Genomic DNA, 20,072 nt, shown 5'->3' with positions numbered 1-20,072 from the left:
CAAAATTAGTGAAGGTTAGTGAAAAATTAGCAAAATCAAAAGAGAATTTAGGGGTTTTTGGGATGAAATGACTCTATACACATCTAATTAAACCTAATTACACTACACACAAATCAAATCCTACCTAATTACAAGAAACTGGTAATCAAATTACTCTTATCTTTTGCAACCTCAACTCCACTAGCGTAGGCAACCCGTTCCCCGGCAGCGGCGCCAATGTTGGAGGCTCGCCATAGCATAGACAATCTCCCACAAGATCTATCAATCCGGAGAGAGAGAGAGCATGACCCGGCTAGGGCTTGGAGGCATCACACAAAGAATGTGCGAGAGCGTCATCGGATGCAAAGATTGAGAGGATTCAAGAGCATGCATCCTCCAATGCAAATAGAAATCATCCCAAATCAACTAATACTAATCGCACATCAAGCATCAATACAAACGATCATCTACACATATCAACCAACGAAGTGAAACACACTAATCTTGGAGTCTCTCAAGCACAACTCTAATTACATGCATTGACGATTAAGCACACAAGATCGCATTCAAGTCGGCCACCCCAACCATGCCAATCATGGTGTCCAAATCAAGTCACACATAATCAAAGTAAGCTCAAGGCTTCTTAAACCTATACACACACAAGCACACCATTAGAGGACAACTCTAATCCCTCAATCACGAGTACGCCCACTCCACTTAATCGAGGGGGTTAGATAAGGACTCCACTAATCGGAGTAGCTTAGCATAAGTAAGAGTTAGATTAGAAAAGATCAACACTTCAAAACAATGACGGAAAGTAGAGAAACATGATTGACAACATAATGAAAACTAGATTAATTAAGATAAGATTACACTAATTACATGTGATTAGCACTAGCCTTCTAAGCATGGGCATTTAGCTCAAAGGCTAGGCCATCAAGACCTACTCTAGGGAGAGAGTTCTCAAAAGGACCACTCCAGAATGACTTCTTTGCATAAAAGGGTTCCTTATAAAGGCATGCACCACAATCCCTCCTACTATGGGATTACCTTGACCTTTCTGGCTAGCATATACAACTTTGGAACTCCCAAATGAGCCCAAGATCTTATACAACGTGAATAGAAAATATTGTGTACATCCATAGCATATCCCCTGCTTGGTGCATGCTTGGTGAAACTGTTAGCCGCTGCTAACAGATCTTTTGATCTTAATGGTGTCATTTGTGCTCCATGGAATGCATCTGATAGAGATGCACAAGTTCTTGATCTAGATACCACACCATTTGAAAAGGTCAAGGAGTCAAGCGGTAGGTTAAATGAGCCCTTTTCCCAAAATTGTTTGTATGTGTATCTTGTGCATGTCCACCAAGCCAGTACTTTTTACGTACCTCCTTGTTTCAAAGGATGCACAAGAGTTCCTTGCTTGGGATGTGACCTGGGAAAGCATATATATCTAGAGTCCAACTATGTTGGACACAGGGAAAAGAGAGGTCTAGAGAGGTTTTATGGGGATATGTGACTACTTCAGTGGATGGGCTGAACAATAGCTTTGCGATGTAGATATATCTCGCATGGTAGGTGGAATACTGGTCTTTCAATACTGTGGAAAATTGTCTTAGCATTGGTGCAGTTGTACAATAAAGAAAATGTGTTATTGGTTGATAATAGCCATTTTAAATTCCATTTCAATGCTCCCAGTAAGTACATCATTATACTCGGCATAGAGGACCGGCCTAGTGAGTTCTTGTCTGAAGATTTGAAGGAGGTTCTCACGAAGTGCATGATGTTAAGGATCAATTGGCCTTTTCTCTCACCTTCAAGAACGTGAAATCTGCATTGAATGGCAAGTATGTGGCACAAGCACTACAACAAGGTGGAAATAAGACATGTTATAAGAATACATGACAAGGCCACGACTGATGCCAATGCTATTCAGGCGGTAGTATCCTTGCAATGTCATGGGAGATAATTTTCCAAAAAACTAATGTAATTTTTGGATAGTAATCTTTGTAACAAACCCTTGTTTAAGAAAACATGTCATAAAATAACCTTTTGTAAGCTAACACATCATATAAAGCCATGTATATGCCTACTTTCCTTGATGGAATATGTTTTTTGGGAAACTTTTAAAAGCCATTGTACTCATTAACCTACAAGTATCTTGTTAGTAGTGCTATGGTGGCTTTTAGATATCCCCAAACTACTAAAGACCACAAAATTGGTACCTAAAAAGCTAACTATGAAGTACCTATACGCTTAGAGTTTCTATTGTGAAAGTACATGCTTGGTCTTATGCTAGATTTTTCCCAGTGTCAAGGTACTTTCCAAGCTTCCAATCACCTCAAGAGAGCCTATGAGTATACGTTGGTGGTTGTACAATACCTATGTATAGCACTTATGTGTTTACAATGATGGTTTTAACTACCTTTGAGAATACATTGGTACCTTAATAGTGCTTATGATTTTACAATGGTGGTTTTAAACTACCTTTGAGTATACAATGGTGGTATGAGAGTACCTTAATAATGCTTATGAGTTTACATTAGTGTTTGTTGAGAAAAAATATTCCCTTTGGATAATTATATATCTTGAAACCAATATTTACCCACAAAGTACATTTAGCCTGAAGATTGGTGGTATTGAAATACCTAGCTTATGCACTTTCACCAAAGTATCTTTGAATGCTTCTTTGTATACTTAAATCACTTATTTAGTCTCATGAAGGCTTTCAACTAGTGCAAAGGTACTCTTGATGCATGCAAGTACCTTAGGAGACCTATGAGTGCATGTTGGTGGCTCTAGATTACATATATTTAGTACAGGTATGTGTTTACCAAGGTGGTTTCAAACTAACTTTAGGTAGACATTAGTGCAGTTAGTTTACCTTAGAACAAACTCTGAGAAAACATTGGTGGTTTGTTCACACTAATCCTAAAGAGAATTTTAGGTAGACATTAGTGTTGTTAGAGTACCTTAAAACAACTTTTGAGTAAACATCGGTGGTTTGTTCACACAAATCCTATGACTAAGTTAGTTCTATCTATAACTCATGTACTTAGTGTAGGTGATCTTATTAAAGCTTGAGATTATGCTATGTGTGTATGGGGTACTTGGTCTCTCCAAGGATCTAGCTTCTACCTAAAGTAGAAGTATTTGGATCTTTCCACCTACCAGATCTCCACTTGGGATTAATTGATGTCTTGCAGGTACCTTCAATGATAGAACAATAGTATTTATGGTTAGTTGGGTGCTTTATGTACAAGATTGATATTACAAAAGTACCAAGTCTATCTAGTTTAGACTCTATGCATCATACTTGATTAAGTACTTCTTATATGTAGCACTCTTAGATCATACATGTAAGTTATTAAGAAAATGTATTGGATGCTTTATGTAGACTTAGCTACCTAATTATTTTTGGAACATATCCTTTTTGTTTTGCCACACCCGTATCTCTGTCTATCAAAAGGAAAAAACAATGTCTTGTATCTCTAGTGTGTGATGTAGTGAATCGAGGTTGTTGATGCCTACATAATTGCAATGGAAATGCTTCAAGATTAGCTTCTTTTAATGTGAATTGACTGCTACAAAGGTTCGTTGATGCAATCCTATGAGCCATGCCATCTCATAATTGCTTATAGAATTGATGGATCCCCTTCGCTATTGGCCAACATTGATGGATCCCCTTTGTTATTGGCCAACATCATACAGAAAGCTCTTTTAAGCTTCAGTTCCTCTTCAAATAGGGATGCTTTGACTTTAGTAATTGTTCTTTGAATGTTGGATAGTATAGACTTTCCAGATGCATGGTGTAATCGTCCAAAAGCTTGCTATTAGAGAAACATATGAAAGATGGATTTCTTCTCTTCACAATTCATGCCCTTTATAGCTTCTTGCCAAAACAACCATTTTTTGCCAAACCCTATTCATATCTTCTTATAATGACAAACATGATGGGTTATGTTCTCTTTTCCTTCTACGATTGCATAAAACATTTAGAATAATGAAAATAATTTGGTATTATTCACAAATACTCAAAATTATTGCATTCATTAATCAACAACCTAATCAATCAATAAGCTTATCGATCAATACATTTTTTAATTAGGAAGGTTTTTCTCAAACGAGTTAGGTCTTCAAGCGAGCTCAACGGAGCGAGTTTTTTTTTTGACAGCCACCCTCCGTATCTCCTTCCTCCTCTTGCCGCCCATGCACTTCCTCCTCTTCCCTTCCTCCTCCTCCTTCAACATCCTTCCTCTCCTCCACCTCCTCTCTCCATCTACTCCTCTAACCACCTTCCCTTCCTCTACCATCCCTTCCCCAAAGTCCTCCTCTCTCCTACTCCCTTCTTCCTCTCTCTTTTCTTGTCACTCTATAACCCCTATTTCTGTCCCCCTCTCTCTCTATCTATCTCTGTCTCTCTCCCCCTCTCCCTCTTATCTCTCTTCCCCACTACCCCTCTCTTTTGTTTTCTTCCCTCTGTGTGTGTCTCTCTCTCTCGCACCACCCCTCTCTCTCTCTCTGCCCTTGCCACCATGTCCTTCCCTCCCATCCTAGTGTGTGTGTGTGTGTGTGTGTGTGTGTGTACGCGCGCGTGCAAGAGAGAGATGGAGAGAGAGTTGGGGGGGGGGGGGGGGGGGGTGGAGCAGTCTATTTAAAAAAAAACAAAGCACTAGTAGTATTGCTAGTGCCTTCCTTTTTTTGTAAAAGAGGGAGAGAGGGAGAGAGAAAGAGAGAGTGATAGCAAGAGGGGGAGAGAGAGAGGGGGCAATTGGGAGGGAGAGAGAGAGATAAAGGGAAGAGGGGTGGGGGGAGGAGACAAGGAGAGAGAAAGAGAGGGAGCACATGGGGGGAGGGGAGGGGAGAGAGAGAGAGAGAGAGAGAGAGAGGGGTTTGGAGAGAGCGAGTCCGTTTTTTTAATAATAAAAAAACAATACACTTTCCCTCTTTCCCTCATATTTTTTGCGGGCCCCTTCTCTCTCTCTCTCTCTCTCTCTCTCTCTCTCTCTCTCCCCCGACCCCTTCCCCTTCTCTATCTCCCCTTATTGGTCTTTCTCCCACTACCTCTTCCTTTTTTCTTTCTTTGCCTCCTGTCACAGCGTCACTTGAGTCCCCCCAATCCCAAAGAGAAATGGAATGAAATGCTATATTATTAAATGTCTTCAAAAGGCCAAAATGACCCATGAGACCAAACGGATACAATCTTGGTGGATCTAATCCAATATCTAGCTACAAAATAAAATGAGAGGGGGGGGGGGGGGGGGGGGGGGGGGGGGGGGGGTTTGTAGTGTCTTTCTTTTCTTTTCTTTTAAGAGGTAAAGAAAGGGAGTGCAAGGGAGCCTTAGGCCCAAAAAAAAAAAAGAAACGTCATCCAAAAGCACTAGCATATCCTAGTGCTTTTGGATTACTTTTTTTTTTTCACCTTGCACTCCTTTTCTTTCCCTATTTTTAAAAACAAGGAAACTACACTCCACTCTCCCCCTCTGAGAGTCTCCCCCCCCCCCCCCCCCCAAACCCCCAAAGCAAGATATAAGAAGTGGTTTGGAAGATGAGATACATTACACTTGCTACATGATGCCTCAGTAGACTCCCAAGTGAATGAAGCTTTTATACAACGCCAATGTCTTATGGCTTCAAAGAAATCCGGGCCATTTTGAACAGTGGTACAGAGCAAAAAAAATTCCCGGGACCCTAAGATTGTGAGCCTCTCACCCTCGCCACTACACTCTACCCCCTTCCCGGAGTTGTATGGAGGCCGACGTTTGGTTGCACACATGAAGGGTAAGCTGTATGATGAGGTAACTCGAATTTATACTATTTGTTACAACTAAACACAGAGGTTGGGAGTACCAGAAACATATGTTGGGATTTTGTGTTGGAGCATGGCCAATCTTACTTGCACCCCTTCATGCCCATACAATCGTTGGCTCCCCTTCTTGCGTGGCGTTCCTTTCCCAAGGGTCACTTCTTCCAAGCGGCATGAATTTTCCCCAAGCGCTGCTTCACCAAGGAGTAGCAAATCCACCAAGCGACATCAAAATTTTCAAGCGCCAGAAAATTCCTTACGCTGGATTCTTTATGTCGGCAATTTTTTACGCTGGACTTTTTACGTTAGGCAGTCTTTTACAATTGCAGCCAGCAAGTTCTATGCTATTAAAATGGCCTCAATTTCAAAGGTTAAGTGACCGACCAGCCTCACATTATTTACCCCTAATGTGAACTTACCCTTTCAACTTTAATTCACGTAAAAAAAAGGGCCAAAGCCAGCGAGCCGATTTTTTGTATGCTGCTCTTTCTCCTAGTGCGCTGGCTCTTGCTACTCTCTCAGTGTGCGAAAATTTTTGCCATCATGGTCGACGACGCCTTTGATGTTCCAATTCACTTTCTCTTGTACATAGACAAGATTCCCGATGCAATTTTGCCGGAACGAGAAGTGATCGTCATACCCGATACTCCAGAACCCAAAATTATTGTCATTCCTGATTCGCCGAAACCCAACCCTACTCCAATGCGCGCTCTAGTTCCTGAATGTGCTCCCTTTCTAGTAGCGGTTCTTGTTCTAGTACCCCAGGTTGTACCAGCTCCGCAAGAGTACTTGCTATACGTCACCCTTGGCCACTTGACACAGTTCTAGACTTGGGTGGTGTGGCATATTTTCCTCCTTTGCGAGTCTTAGTATCTTCAGCATTATGAGTATATCCTTAGGCGGTACCCTACTCCTTGACAGAGTGCAGAAGAGACGTAGTTAACAACATAATCTTGCTCCAGCCATGTTGCATGTTCACAGCAAGCTTCTATCCTGGATACACACCTTTGTCATCTACGGCTCTAGAGGATACATCTCCCATTGACGAGGTCGAGATCTCCATGTCGACATCCCAAGAAGAAGATGGTCAATAGACGCAGATGCTTGCCCTTCTCAAAGCTCAAATGGAAGCTATGCAGTAGAATTTCTCAGCAAGTCTTGCTTCCATCAACACTTGTTTGGACAAGTTATAGATGCTAACTTTTGAACCGACCAAATCAGAGGCTTCATAGCCAAAATTTTCTCACCCAAAGCATGGTTTCTTAGAGACAACCAGACTTAAAGTACTTTTGTGCGAGCAACCAAAGCCTTTGCATGAATATTCTTGGAAACGTTACAGTTCTTGGCAACCAACTTCTTATTGGAATCATCAACAACAAAAGCAGCAACACTAAGCTTGCAATGGATCATCGGCAATACAAGATTGGCTTATTTAGTGGCACATATAGTGGACCCTAGTCAAGTACTTGGTTGTGAATTTTGCGACACTAGACAAGTTTCCCCTCGCAAGCCATGACCTACATTTAAGTCTTTCTTATCTGATGGTGGTCAACAAATCAAAGATTTATTGATCCTTTCCTTGTGCAAGAGGATCCTTCAGAGGTCTAAGAGGCAACAACTCCATCGACCTCCCCCTTCTCAATTGGAAGCCTTAATACTCGCTGAGAAATCTGAAGATTCAAACAATTTTGGTTCTTGTGTGACAACAGAGAAGCACAAAACCCCTTCTATGGCCATGATCCACGCTGGAAAATTTGGCTCGTCACACCGCCCTTGCAAAATACAGTCTTTGTCTCTAAATAGATACTAGATGCTATGGTGAATGATAATTCTTCAAACCTGAAGATACCAATCCTTACCTTCAATGGTGAAAATGATAAAACAAATGCAGAATCTTGTAGCACGACTTCAATCGATGCAATTGAATCTATGGACACAACTTGTTCCAGAGATAAACCTTTACAAATGGATATACCTCCAAACACTACTATGTCTCAGTCTACAACATCCCTTCAAAAGGATTTTATTATTCTAGACTAACCAACAGAATACCTTACAAATTTCCAACCAGTGATATGTGGAACAAAAGAAAACTCAACTCAATCTACCAATAATTTCACTTGAAGCAGATAAAGATTCAATCTTTTATTGGACAAAGCTCGAAGTTACAAATGACTTTGAAAAAGGCACTTATCAAGTTGCAGATATGATCAGCTTTCAGTTTGGCAAAATAGTCATGGTCAATAGCAATGCCATGACATGGGACTTAACAGAAAGAGCTTTGGATGCAAAAGCACAACAACAATACATTTCCTTCTCCCGGAGTCTTCTACAACTACCCTGGGTTTTACGATTGTGACTATGTTGCATCATTACATCTACTCCTAATTGCAGATACGTGAAGTGCCATGCCAAGGAGAACCCCTATGCTTGGATGGTCAAGACCCTTCGCTCAAGAGACATGCCTCTTCACCAAAATCCACACTCCTTCGACGATTGGTCACGCCCCTTTGCTCTACGGCTGCGACTCTTCACCTAATGGTTGTAGCTCTTCGCCGAAAGGATGTGTCTTTATGTCTAAAGTCATGTCTCTTCACCAAGAGACATGTCTTTTCATTTGTGTCTCTTCTTCTATATAAGGAGCCTATTGTACTCAGTTTCAAGCAATCATTCAATCAATCAAACATAGAGTCTTCTAAGTCTTGTTTCTAAGTTGATTTCAAGACTCTTAAGTCTTAATCATGAGTTTAAGTACTTACTGAAGGATTAGAAACTAGAATCCTTATAGTGAGAAAGGAATAGGGGGTGCAGAGAGGGGTGGCAAGGGGGGGGAGAGAGAGAGAGAGAGAGAGAGAGAGAGAGAGAGAGAGAGAGAGAGAGAGAGAGAGAGGGGGGGGGGGAAGGGATAGTGAGAGCAAGATAGGAGGACATATATATATTATAGAGAGAGAGAGAAGAGTGGTCTTCACCACTTTCAACATGGATGGTAGCCCATGCATGCAAGCATCAACTGGTTGGGAGAGGAAATTATGCACCATCAGGAGCCTTCACATTATCGTCACATTGGATGCTAGCCCATGAGTGTAGGTTTCAATGGTCTAGAAGCGAGGACTGTACAACAAGGGCATTATCTACACAATTTTCCACTTGGAATGCAAGCGACTAGGTTGTATGATACATTACCCACAAAACGTTTTATACGTGATAATGTGCATCTAATTTGTTTACCCATATTATTCAATGACATGCTAACTTTGTTTTAATCTGCATATACTTACTTACATATTGATCGATATGTATATCAATCAATACTTTATTGATCAATATATAAATGCTATAAAAGTAGAATTTTTTGCCTCTAGAATACGACTCCCTTCACATAAACTGTAAGGCTAACCACAAGCAAAGCAAGGTAGAGAAAAATTGTTTTGATTGCTTGAAAAAAAAATTTACTTTTGGCTCTTTGAAAGTATCAAGAGTAGTAATTTGATGGTTGGCTCTAAACCTTCATATGTTAAAAATAAGCAAGAGCTTGTATTTGAGAATGAGCCTACATAAACTTGAAATAGAAAAGAGTTTGAGCTCTTTGGAATATATGTAGGCTTGTTCTAAACACCACACAATAATAGAGATAGATTATGAAATTTCATTATGATCTTTATTTCTGTGTAGTGTTTAGACATACCAAACTAACATACTAAGTGTCATTATCATAGAGTGATACCAAACTAGCCTACTAAGTGTCATTATCATAGAGTGATTGAAGGTAGTTTTTAGTACATAGAGCTACCACTCAACTAGAGAAAAATCCTCTTGACAACTTGCCAATGCTTAGACCCTGGGCTATGCATGAATCTACTGACCTATGAGACTGCACATTGAATATTTGTCCTCGTGTTGAACACATAAATAAGGCAGTTTGGTAGAGAGTGATATTGGCAGGATCACCAGCATCATGAAGACTCAATTTCAAAACTGTTTCCATGGGAGTGGCAATAAGTTTTCCATCCTCAAGTAAAAACTTACAAAGCAATGTCTCTATGTAACTTGTCTAACACAAGGCAATACCACCATCACACTGCTTAAATTGTATGCCCAAGTCAGCAACCTAGCCTCATTGAGGCTCTTTAGGAATGAAGATTTGGAAGGCATTGAATCTTCAAATTTCCTCTCATGGTATGCTCACATAACAAATTGATCTTCTTGTTTCTCATATATGGGAAGACATTCTCATATTTGAGAACATAGAGTCCTACATAAAGCACTAGCTAGAGGGGGATGGAATGTGTTTTGGGGACATCTTGATAAACTTTCCCTACGCATATCCTTGTGGAGTAAAAGAAAAACTATAGCCTTGACCTTATTTCTTACCTAATGCCTCACTTGCTATTGAGTAGCTTTCTTCTAATGAATTACACCAAAGAGACTCTTAGCAAATGTTGATTTGTAGATCTTTATGACGAAAAGTTTTCTACCAAGCTCTCAATTATATAGGATCTTTTCTAAAAAAAGCAGATAACATAGCATACATGTTTATACAATGTAGAATTCTTGTTCTGTCACTCCATGCAGGATTCCCACCTCTAGAGGATTGATTGTGTTGAGATGGCAAAGACTTGGTGGGTTCACAAAAAGCGAAAATTTTGCTGGACAGACGATTTGATCTTCCATGGATAATTATACATTCATATGATCAAAATCAAGATGTATCCCCACTATCTCCATGTGGTCTTTGACATGTGCTAGCGATCCAACCAAGTATTGCCAATTTGGCTTCTATCCTACGCTAGTTTGGTACATTCAAATCATTGCTCGATGGTATGCTCATTCATGAACACATCAAGAGGCAAGGGCTACATCATAATATTTTTTTGTGATAATTATCTTGTCTTTGTGAATGCACAATGTGAAAGCATGGAGAATGCTCTTGATGAAAAGCTAGAAAAAGCTAGGCATGTGTTTACTCAAATACCTAAATTAAATATTATGGCTTATTACAGTACGATTTCAGCCTATGTGCAAAAGTAGCAGAGAAAAAAGACACTTCATCTTTTCTAGAAAACGTAAGCAAATGGGATGGATCTCAAAATGGCATGCATTAGAAGTAACACTTTGCAAAGGAAAAAGCAATGAAAATGACCCTTATGCTAGGGGATCTGCCCTCACATGTGTTTAACCAACATTTAAATGGCCCCTCGTCAAATACATATTTTCATGAATTAAATGACCCCTCTTCCTTTAAAACGTATAGATTTTTTTTTTCAAAAAAGATTTTTTAACCCCCTTTATACCGATGTAAACCTATAACTTTCTTAAAATTGAAAATCCCTCTTGATGAACTCATGGGCTACAATTACATATTTTAAGGTGGATCCCTTGGAGAAACCTACTAAATGGGGATGTTGTGGCTTGGACTGCAATAACCGCAACCTATGTGCACAATAACCACAACCTGAAAGCTTTGAATCTTTAGTTTCAAATGCATTTGCAAGGTATTATGGTTGCTTCACCAACGACACTTCTGCACGCACTTGATGTTTGTACTTGCCTCTTTGATCTCAAAGGGCAAAATATTCACAAATTTTATGGTCTTCTATGGCTATGATAAAGGGCTTCACTAGGGATTTCCCTAATATGTAAGTATGGTCGATGTGGGTGCCTTAGTGAAGTGAGGGATTCTTTCAATTGAATAATGCCACATAGTGTGGTATTGTGTGGATAGGTTTGATAATTGCATGTGTGGATGGAATTCTAGATGAAGAAGCATGATATGGTTTTTTTGTATGCAAAACGTGGTTTTCACCCCAATGAGGTAACTTTAACTTGTGCTTTGACTGCTTGTACTAGTTTGGCTCCCTGGAAGCAGAGCTTTCCCTCACCTATGGAGGCCGTTTGGGAGGGGAGTCACTCAAAAAATGTACTATAGCATGTGAGTTCAATTTCTCTTATGAAGCTACAAATAATTTACATACATAAGGGAATTTTAAATTGGAATAGTAAGAATTTTGGTACATAAAGGATTATTTTATCAAGACAAGTGGTACATAAAGGGTCTCTGTGTATAGAAACTTGTAGAGTATGAAGGTTTATAGATAATTCTTGAGACGCACGTGCTACATAGGATCTATATATAGTGAACCCCACCCTTCAAGGGCTTTTTATCAATGTTGTTGTGTTGTACAATGCACATGAAGGTGAGAAACTTGTTGGGATTGCTCTTGTCTATGGTAAGTGTGGATTTGTGGATAACTCAAGATCCGTGTTTTACCATGATGCATCAAAAGGATGTGGCCACTTAGAATGCTATTCTGAAAGTGTTCCCAAGTTGGGTACTTGAACAAGATACTTAAGCTCCTTGATGAGCTTCAAGTAGCTATGTTCATATCAAATAATTTCACTTGTGTTCATACAAAGTGCTATGAGCAACTAAACTACGCTAAAAACCATGTGCAACTTGTAAAGTGTGAGCTTTGTCTTAAAGAATGAGTCAAGGAGAGAAGAGTGGAATTATCCCACATGCTATGGAGCAAGGCTGTAAAGCTACTTAAAGCTCATTTCATGAATGAATCAACACAACTCTATTTTGCACTACATGCTTGTCTATGGTGAGCCTATGCTAAGCTAAATCAATACTCAAGATTGTGTTTATGAGTCCAAGCTAATTCTATCTTGAACCTAGTTCACTTGATTGATAATCTTGCTTACACACACTCACACACTTGAACTATGTTTCTCTTTCATCCACCCTAGCTATCACGATCCTATTCTTAACAAGTGGTATCATAGCCATGGGTATACTAGCTAAGTTTGCTATTATGCATTTGCATGTTTGTACGATTAGTATTCCTTAATCGCCATTAGCTAGTTCCATTAGGTTTTCCCTTCTATTGAATATCGCATGCCTAATTAGTACTCCATTGGCTAGAATGAGCATATTCTTAAGTTAAAGACTCTTGGACCACTACTCATTGGCTAAATGGAATCTTAATTAGCATCAGAGTTCATTAATTTGCCATTAGGAACTTGCAATTTGCATTCAAAAGTTGCTCCTAATTTTAGTAAAATTAGCATTTGTAATTCATGTGTTGCGTAGCCTGTCTCAAAAGCTTTCTATCGACTATCTCCTTGCTCAAATACGGCTCCGTTAATGCACTCAATCGTTTGATCAATTTTTGCTCCATTAAGTGTGTTCCTGGTCTGTGTAATCCCTGCAGTTTGAAACTAAGAAAGTGTGTGTATAAGCAAGATTTTCACTCAAGTGAATTAGGTTCCAAGATAGAATTAGCTTGGACTCATAAACACAATCTTGAGTATTAACTTAGCTTAGCAGGGCTCACACTAGACAAGTATGTAGTGCAAAATAGAGTTGTGTTTATTCATTCATGAAATGAGCTTTAACACTAGTTTGGTAGCAAAACAAGACACTTAAATGTCCGTTATTTACAATTTAAATTAAATGGTACTTGCATTAGACGGTTTATTCAAGAAAAACCCTCTTGATATGCTTAAATATGTTAGCTAGAGGGTCTTTTAAAAATATAACCTTGCATTTTAGAATCTACCATGATCAATAACTATACTCATCAAGTTGACCCTCGTAAGACTATGATTGATGCTTTGACGAAATTGATTTTATAAGCTCAACAAAAAATGAAGCGACGTTGTTCAGGAGACTTTTTCATAATTTTGCTAGACATAATTGAAAGTTTCATTTGCAAAAATAATGACTTTGGAATATATAAAATAATGGAAAGTTCCATGTGTTTGATATGACCATTTCAAGCATATCATTGTATACAAACAAAAACATGTTTTTGATGTATTTGTGAGTTTTAGAAGGTGATATATTGATTGCCCTTTCCATTGAGGACTCAAGGTGGCAAGTAGAAGGGCTTTGGTATGCAACAATTCTTGGATCATTTTAAATATTCAAAACTGCAGAAGAGAAAACTTTGATATTTTCATTCTTGAGACATAAGCATTCAAAAACTCAAATAATATCAAACATTCTATGTAGATCAATTAAATGTATCAAAGTACGCGGTACATACACAATTGGGGTGCCTAAAACCTTGGTTCCAATGTTATTATGGAGAACTCAAGAATTTCAAGAGTTTTTGCACGATAAAAATTTCAACATAGAGTTCAAGCAACAAGATTTAATTGAGTTAGGGAGCCCAAAAAACACGTACTTTCTTGGTTTAAACATATAAAGTCATTTGTAGTAGTCAAACTGCTCTAGAATACGATCAATTTCACGAGGGGACCTTTGTAAGACCAAAATTATGCTCTTATTCAGCACATGCTCAAGTATGAAACTACGTCTATAACTTGCGTGTGACTTGAAAACTTGTATTTGAAGTGCATTCCATTTTTTTGTACCACTAAGTGCTAACACTTGGCTTTTATAAACATAAAAAAGGCCATCTCTATAAAAAGATATAAGAATTTTATGATTTTTTGGCAAAACAGCTTGAAATTTTACTAAAACTTATGACTTCGAACTTACCATAATTCTCTCCATACGGATTGCATTTTGACATGAAGAAAAACCCATTGTTTTCTTTCCCTCATAACAAACCTATGGTAGAAGCAAGGTGTAAAAAAGTTCTTTCTAGCTTGACAAATAAATTGCCAAAACTTGGTAGGAGAACAGGGGACTTTAGTGTCTCAGGAAATTTAAGTGTCCAATTACAAAACTAGTGTTAAGTAAGTCTACATCCTTGCTCCATAGCATGTGGGATAATTCCACTCTTCTCTCCTTGACTCATACTTTAGGACAAAGCTCACACTTTACAATCCTCCCCTTGAGGTTTGGACTAAGACAAAATACGAAAGATGCAATATCCACATAGGATGATAAATTGGTATCCACACAGGATGGTAATATACACACAGGCTGACAAAATCCACACAGAATGATAATATCCACACAGGAAAAATAAAAGCCTCCCCTACAAGTAGAGAGTTTGCATCTTCAAAATACGTCTTTGTAAAAGACAAGGTTGTTCTCGCCTTCGTCTTCTTTGTCTTCTACCATGTGAGATGACCCTTTGATAGGTCTCTTCCCTTCATAGCTTATGGTGTTTCTTCTACTACTACTGGTTTCTCCATTGCTTACTGCCTCCATTTCATTAACATCATTGGGAGGGGCTTTTCTCTCATGACATTCTCAAGGGGAAGATATTCCCCATCAACGTCAGCGTGACTGGAAGAAAGTGCTATGAATGTGGAAGAATGGGACACGTAGTGAAAGGCTGCTACAAAAACAACCCTTGCAACAAATGCGGTAAGAAGGGACACCCTCCTTCTCGATGCTACTCAAATGGAGGCAGTAGCAGTGGAGAAAGCAATAGTAGTAGAAGTAACAGCAGCAGCTATGAAGGGAAGAGACCTATCAAAGGGTCAACTCACATGTTAGAAGACAAAGAAGACGAAGTCGAGAACAACCTTGTCTTTTACAAAGACGTACTTTGAAGATGGAGACTCTCTACTTGTAGGGGAGAACTTTTATTTTTCCTGTGTGGATATTATCACCCTTTGTGAATTTTGTAAGCATGTGTGGATATTACCATCCTGTGTGGATACCAACTTATCATCCTGTGTGCATATTTCATCTTCCGTATTTTGTCTTAGTCCAAACCTCAAGGGGAGGATTTTAAACTGTGAGCTTTGTCCTAAAGTATGAGTCAAGGAGAGAAGAGTGGAATTATCCCACATGTTGTGGAGCAAGGCTATATAGCTACTTAAAGCTCATTTCATGAATGAATGAATAAACAAAACCCTATTTTGCACCACATGCTTGTGTATGGTGAGCCTGTGCTAAGCTAAGTCAATACCCAAGATTGTGTTTATGAGTCCAAGCCAATTCTATCTTGGAACCTAATTCACTTGAATGATAATCTTGCTTACACACACACCCACACACTTGCATTATGTTTCTCTTTCATCCACCCTAGCTAGAACAATCCCATTCTTAACACAACCAAATTAAGCATATATCATATCATACCAAACACTTGAGCTTGCTTCAACTTATACCAAGCCATTCTAAGTCTATAAGCCTTGTTTTCCTCCCCTTTTTGAACAAAACCATGAGCATGCACTACATACACATCCTCATGTGGATCATCATTCAAAAATGCATTCTTTCATGCAATAGAAAATTACATCCATCACGCAATAGATGCAAAAGGCTGCTACTAATCAACATAGACGAACCTTGACCTACAAAAAAAATGATTGGGTATTGCTCAAGTTTCCAAAAGCATGCCTAAGCCATACTGATATATGGACCATTTCAAATCCTTAATCCTATTAATAAACAAATTACAAGTTAAGGTTACCAAGTACCCTCCATATTGGGTCTCACCAGATCAACAAGAGGAGATTATGAGGCAAGTGAACGAGCTTGTGGAAAAAGGGATGGTCAGGCCTTGTTCATCTCCATTTTTTTTACGAGTTCTACTAGTACAAAAGAAAGATGGTACTTATAGAATGTGTGTGGACTATCATGCGCTTATCGCATAACCAGAAAGAATAGATTTCTTGTTCCCAATATAAAAGATCTATTTGATAAGCTACAAGGGTCTACCTACTTTAGTAGAATAGATCTCAAAAGTGGCTATCACTTGTCATAAAATCTAATATCTAACTAACCCAAATGATTTTCTCATATTAAATTGATCACTTAATGTAGGAGAATAAACGGGAACAAGTGTTAAGATATAGGTATGTGCTTTTAGATCTATCTCAACACGGGGCCAATGTAAAGGGGCCCAAAAGGGAGATGGTCTATCAAAAAGAAAGGCTAACCAATGGAGCATAAGACCTTAGGGTTAGCTTCATTGAAGACCTCCAATAAATGTGTGTAAAAGTCCTTTTGACCTTAAGTAAGCTAGGGTTGGGAACCCGGCCCAAGCTCGAGGTACTTGTCCTGCTTGAGGTGCTTGTCATGCTTGAGGTGTTTTTCATGCTTGAGGTGCTTGATTAAGATGCTTGAGGTGCTTGACTGGCTCCATGCTTGAGGTGCTTGACTTGCTGCATGATTAAAGTACTTGAGGTGCCTTGAGAAGCTTGCCTGAGATGTTTGTGGGAACCCCCCTAGTTCAAGTGCTTTGTCATGCTTGGTGAGTAAGGTGCTTGATCACCTAAAAGTCAAAAGCATTCCTACAAGAGGGGGGGCGAGCCCTTTTCCTAGGGCCTAGAGAGAGAACACCCACTCACACACACAAGGGAAGCCCATCTTGAAGAGGCAGCAAGGACACATGTCAGGCCCCTACCCATGTTACCTTCATGTGTTGCTTGAAGCCTATTGGCTAGGCTTCAAAGGGGTCCAATGATAAATTACATGAATTATCTAATTGTTTTAGCATTTATCAAGTCCTCTCTCTCAAAGGGGAAAGGGGGACACTTGTCCCAAGGCTACCCATGTTGCTTGTAATGGCTCCTGCTTGTGATTGGCTAGGCCTGGAGGGGTCCAATGAGCTTCAGGCATGAGCTACAAGGGGGGGTCGACCCAAGAAAGCTAGGGGGGTGCCTAGGGGGTATACTCACCCACACACACTCACAAGCACTCTCATTGTGTGATATGCAAAGTGCAAGAGCTCCCTCTCCAAGCAAGTAGAGGTTGAGAGCCTACACCAACACTCTTGGCTATGGAGTGCAAATCCAACCAAGAGCCATGCTTCAATGCTTAAGCTTGCCATCTCCTTCTTCTTCATTACTATGCTATTATGTATGCTAGCAACAAGAATATGATAAGTGAGGAACTAATTCTTTCTCCTACGAAATGTTTCTTCTTCCTCTTCCCTACCCTCATTCCCTGCTAGCTCTCTCCACCTTCGAAGGTGTTTGAGGTCTTGGGACTGAGGCTTGGGATAGTTAAAGCTTTCTTCAAGTTTATGTTATGTTTGTGGTGCATGAAGCCTTCCATCTTCATGGCATCACCTAGGTCACAAGGAACACAAAGACTGTATTGTAACAAGTCTCTCTTTATGGGAGAAATCATAATACAAATGCCTATTGGAGGGGGGACCGGCTCCACATAAATCCGGTCCTCAATTGTTGTCATGTTCTCTAAACTCTCCCTCTTGCAAAAGTATTGTCTATGCCAAGTTAACTAATTGCTATGATTATGTTGCTATCTTCAATTATGTCTACCCGCTATGCTCACAAAATCATTTCTTGAAAGTACTCTCATTAAATTCCGCTATTCTCAAATTGAATAGGCAAATTCCATTACATCACTAGATAAGGATTGTGCCTGAAGATATTCATAAGACGGCCTTTTGTACAACATTTGGACTATATGAATTCATGGTTCTCCCTTTTGGGCCTACCAATGCACCGGCTACTTGTAATCAAATGATGGTGGAAAGGCTCTTTAGACCTCATCAAAAGTTCATAGGGGTGTTCTTTGACGAAACTATCATTTACTCCAAGGTGCTTATCGCATAACCAGAAAGAATAGATTTCTTGTTTTCAATATAAAATATCTATTTGATAAGCTACAAGGGTCTACCTACTTTAGTAGAGTAGATCTCAAAAGTGGTTATTATAGATAAGGATTGTGCCTGAAGATATTCATCAAAAGGGCTTTTGTACAACATTTGGCCTATATGAATTCGTGGTACTCCCTTTTGGGCCTACCAATGCATCGGCTACTTGTAATCAAATGATGGTGGAAAGGCTCTTTAGACCTCATCAAAAATTCATAGGGGTGTTCGTTGACAAAACTATCATTTACTCCAAGTCTATTGAGGAATATATACAGCATCCCCAGGTAATATTTCAAGTTTGAGAGATAATTTTCTTTAAATTAATCAAAAGAAAAGTGAGTTTTTTTTTGGAGGAGATTCAATATTTAGGTCATATTATCTCCAAAGCAGGGATCCAAATGGATCCTAAAAAGTTGGAGGTAAGAGAAGGATGGCCTATACGAATGAATCTACGTGAATTGAGAAGCTTTATAGGAATATGTGCATACTATAGACGCTTCATTGGAAAATTCTCATGCATAGTAGGACCATTGTACGATTTGACTAAAAGAATGTTAAATTTGTATGGAGTAAAAAAGAGAATGGATCTTTTGAAAATTTAAAGACCAAACTTGTCTCTCAACCAGTGTTAATATTACCAGAGCTCACAAAAGAGTTTTGAAGTCCAGTGTGATTCTTGTGGGCAATGTCTTGGAGCTGCTTTGCTTCAAGAAGGGCATGCCATAGCATACAAAAGTAGGAGATTGGATGACCAAGAAAAAAATCTAGGCATCTATGAAAAAGAGTTGTTAGCTATTTTGCCTACCTTAAATACATGGAAGCATTATCTCCTAGGAACTCCTTTTTTTTTGCACACAGATCACCAAAGTCTTAAGTACTTTTTAACACAAACTAAATTAAGTGATTAAAAAATGAGGTGGACAAACACTCTTTCACAATTTAACTTTCATATTGCTCACATAGTTGATAAACACAATCAAGTGGCCAATGCTCTTTCATGAAGACCAAGGGTAAATGCTTTATCAATAGCTACTCACAATGATCTATCTTCTATGATAGATGAGTATGCTTGCAGCAAAATTATTTTTCTCAAGCACCAAGTAGATTTTTCCAATATACTATGGAAGTGATTAGGGCTAACTAAAGCGACAAGCTTGTGGCGGTTATGCTTCACAAGCACCAAGTAGACTTAGTCAACCTAATTTGGAACTTGTAAGGACTAAGTTTAGACATACTTGCGGAAGCTAAGTCTCTCAAGTACCATGTGGGATTAGTCACCATTGTGGAAGATTGTCGACGAGTAAAAAGGGATACTCTACCCGAAGTAAAAGGACTAAATATGACATTATTTTTCTTACTCCATTGTGGAGGATGACTATGATTTCTAACTAGTCTTTTTCAATATTGTGCCAGATTGTCTTAGTGTTGGTGCAGTTGTGCAATAAAGGAAATGTGTTATTGGTTCATAATAGCCATTATAAATTCTATTTCAATCCTCCACGTAAGCACATCATTGTACCCGTCATAGAGGACTGGCCTAGTGAGTTCTTTGTCTAGAGATTTGAAGGAGGTTCTTACGAAGTGGCATGATGTTAAGGATCAATCAGCCTTTGCTATCACCTTCAAGAATGTGAAATCTACATCGGAGGACAAGTATGAGGCACATGCACTACCACAAGGTGGAAAGAAGACATGTTATAAGAATACATGACAACGCCACGACTAATGCCAATGCCATTCAAGCAATAGTATCCTTGCAATGTCATGGGAGAGACATTTGCAAAAAA

General features: G+C 39.2%; 1 pseudogene; it reads left to right on the top strand.

Annotated features, from left to right (window-relative positions):
- Nucleotides 1–6,328: 6,328 nt before the first annotated feature.
- The window catches only part of LOC147421941 (uncharacterized), a 31,199-nt pseudogene continuing 17,455 nt past the window's right edge, over nt 6,329–20,072 (top strand).

Source organism: Adiantum capillus-veneris, chromosome 27 (assembly GCF_014529385.1).
Source record: "Adiantum capillus-veneris isolate H3 chromosome 27, ASM1452938v2, whole genome shotgun sequence".
NCBI classification, from domain to species: Eukaryota; Viridiplantae; Streptophyta; class Polypodiopsida; order Polypodiales; family Pteridaceae; genus Adiantum; species Adiantum capillus-veneris.
The sequence above is the reverse complement of the archived record's forward strand: the minus strand, read 5'-3'. Positions and strand labels throughout refer to the sequence as shown.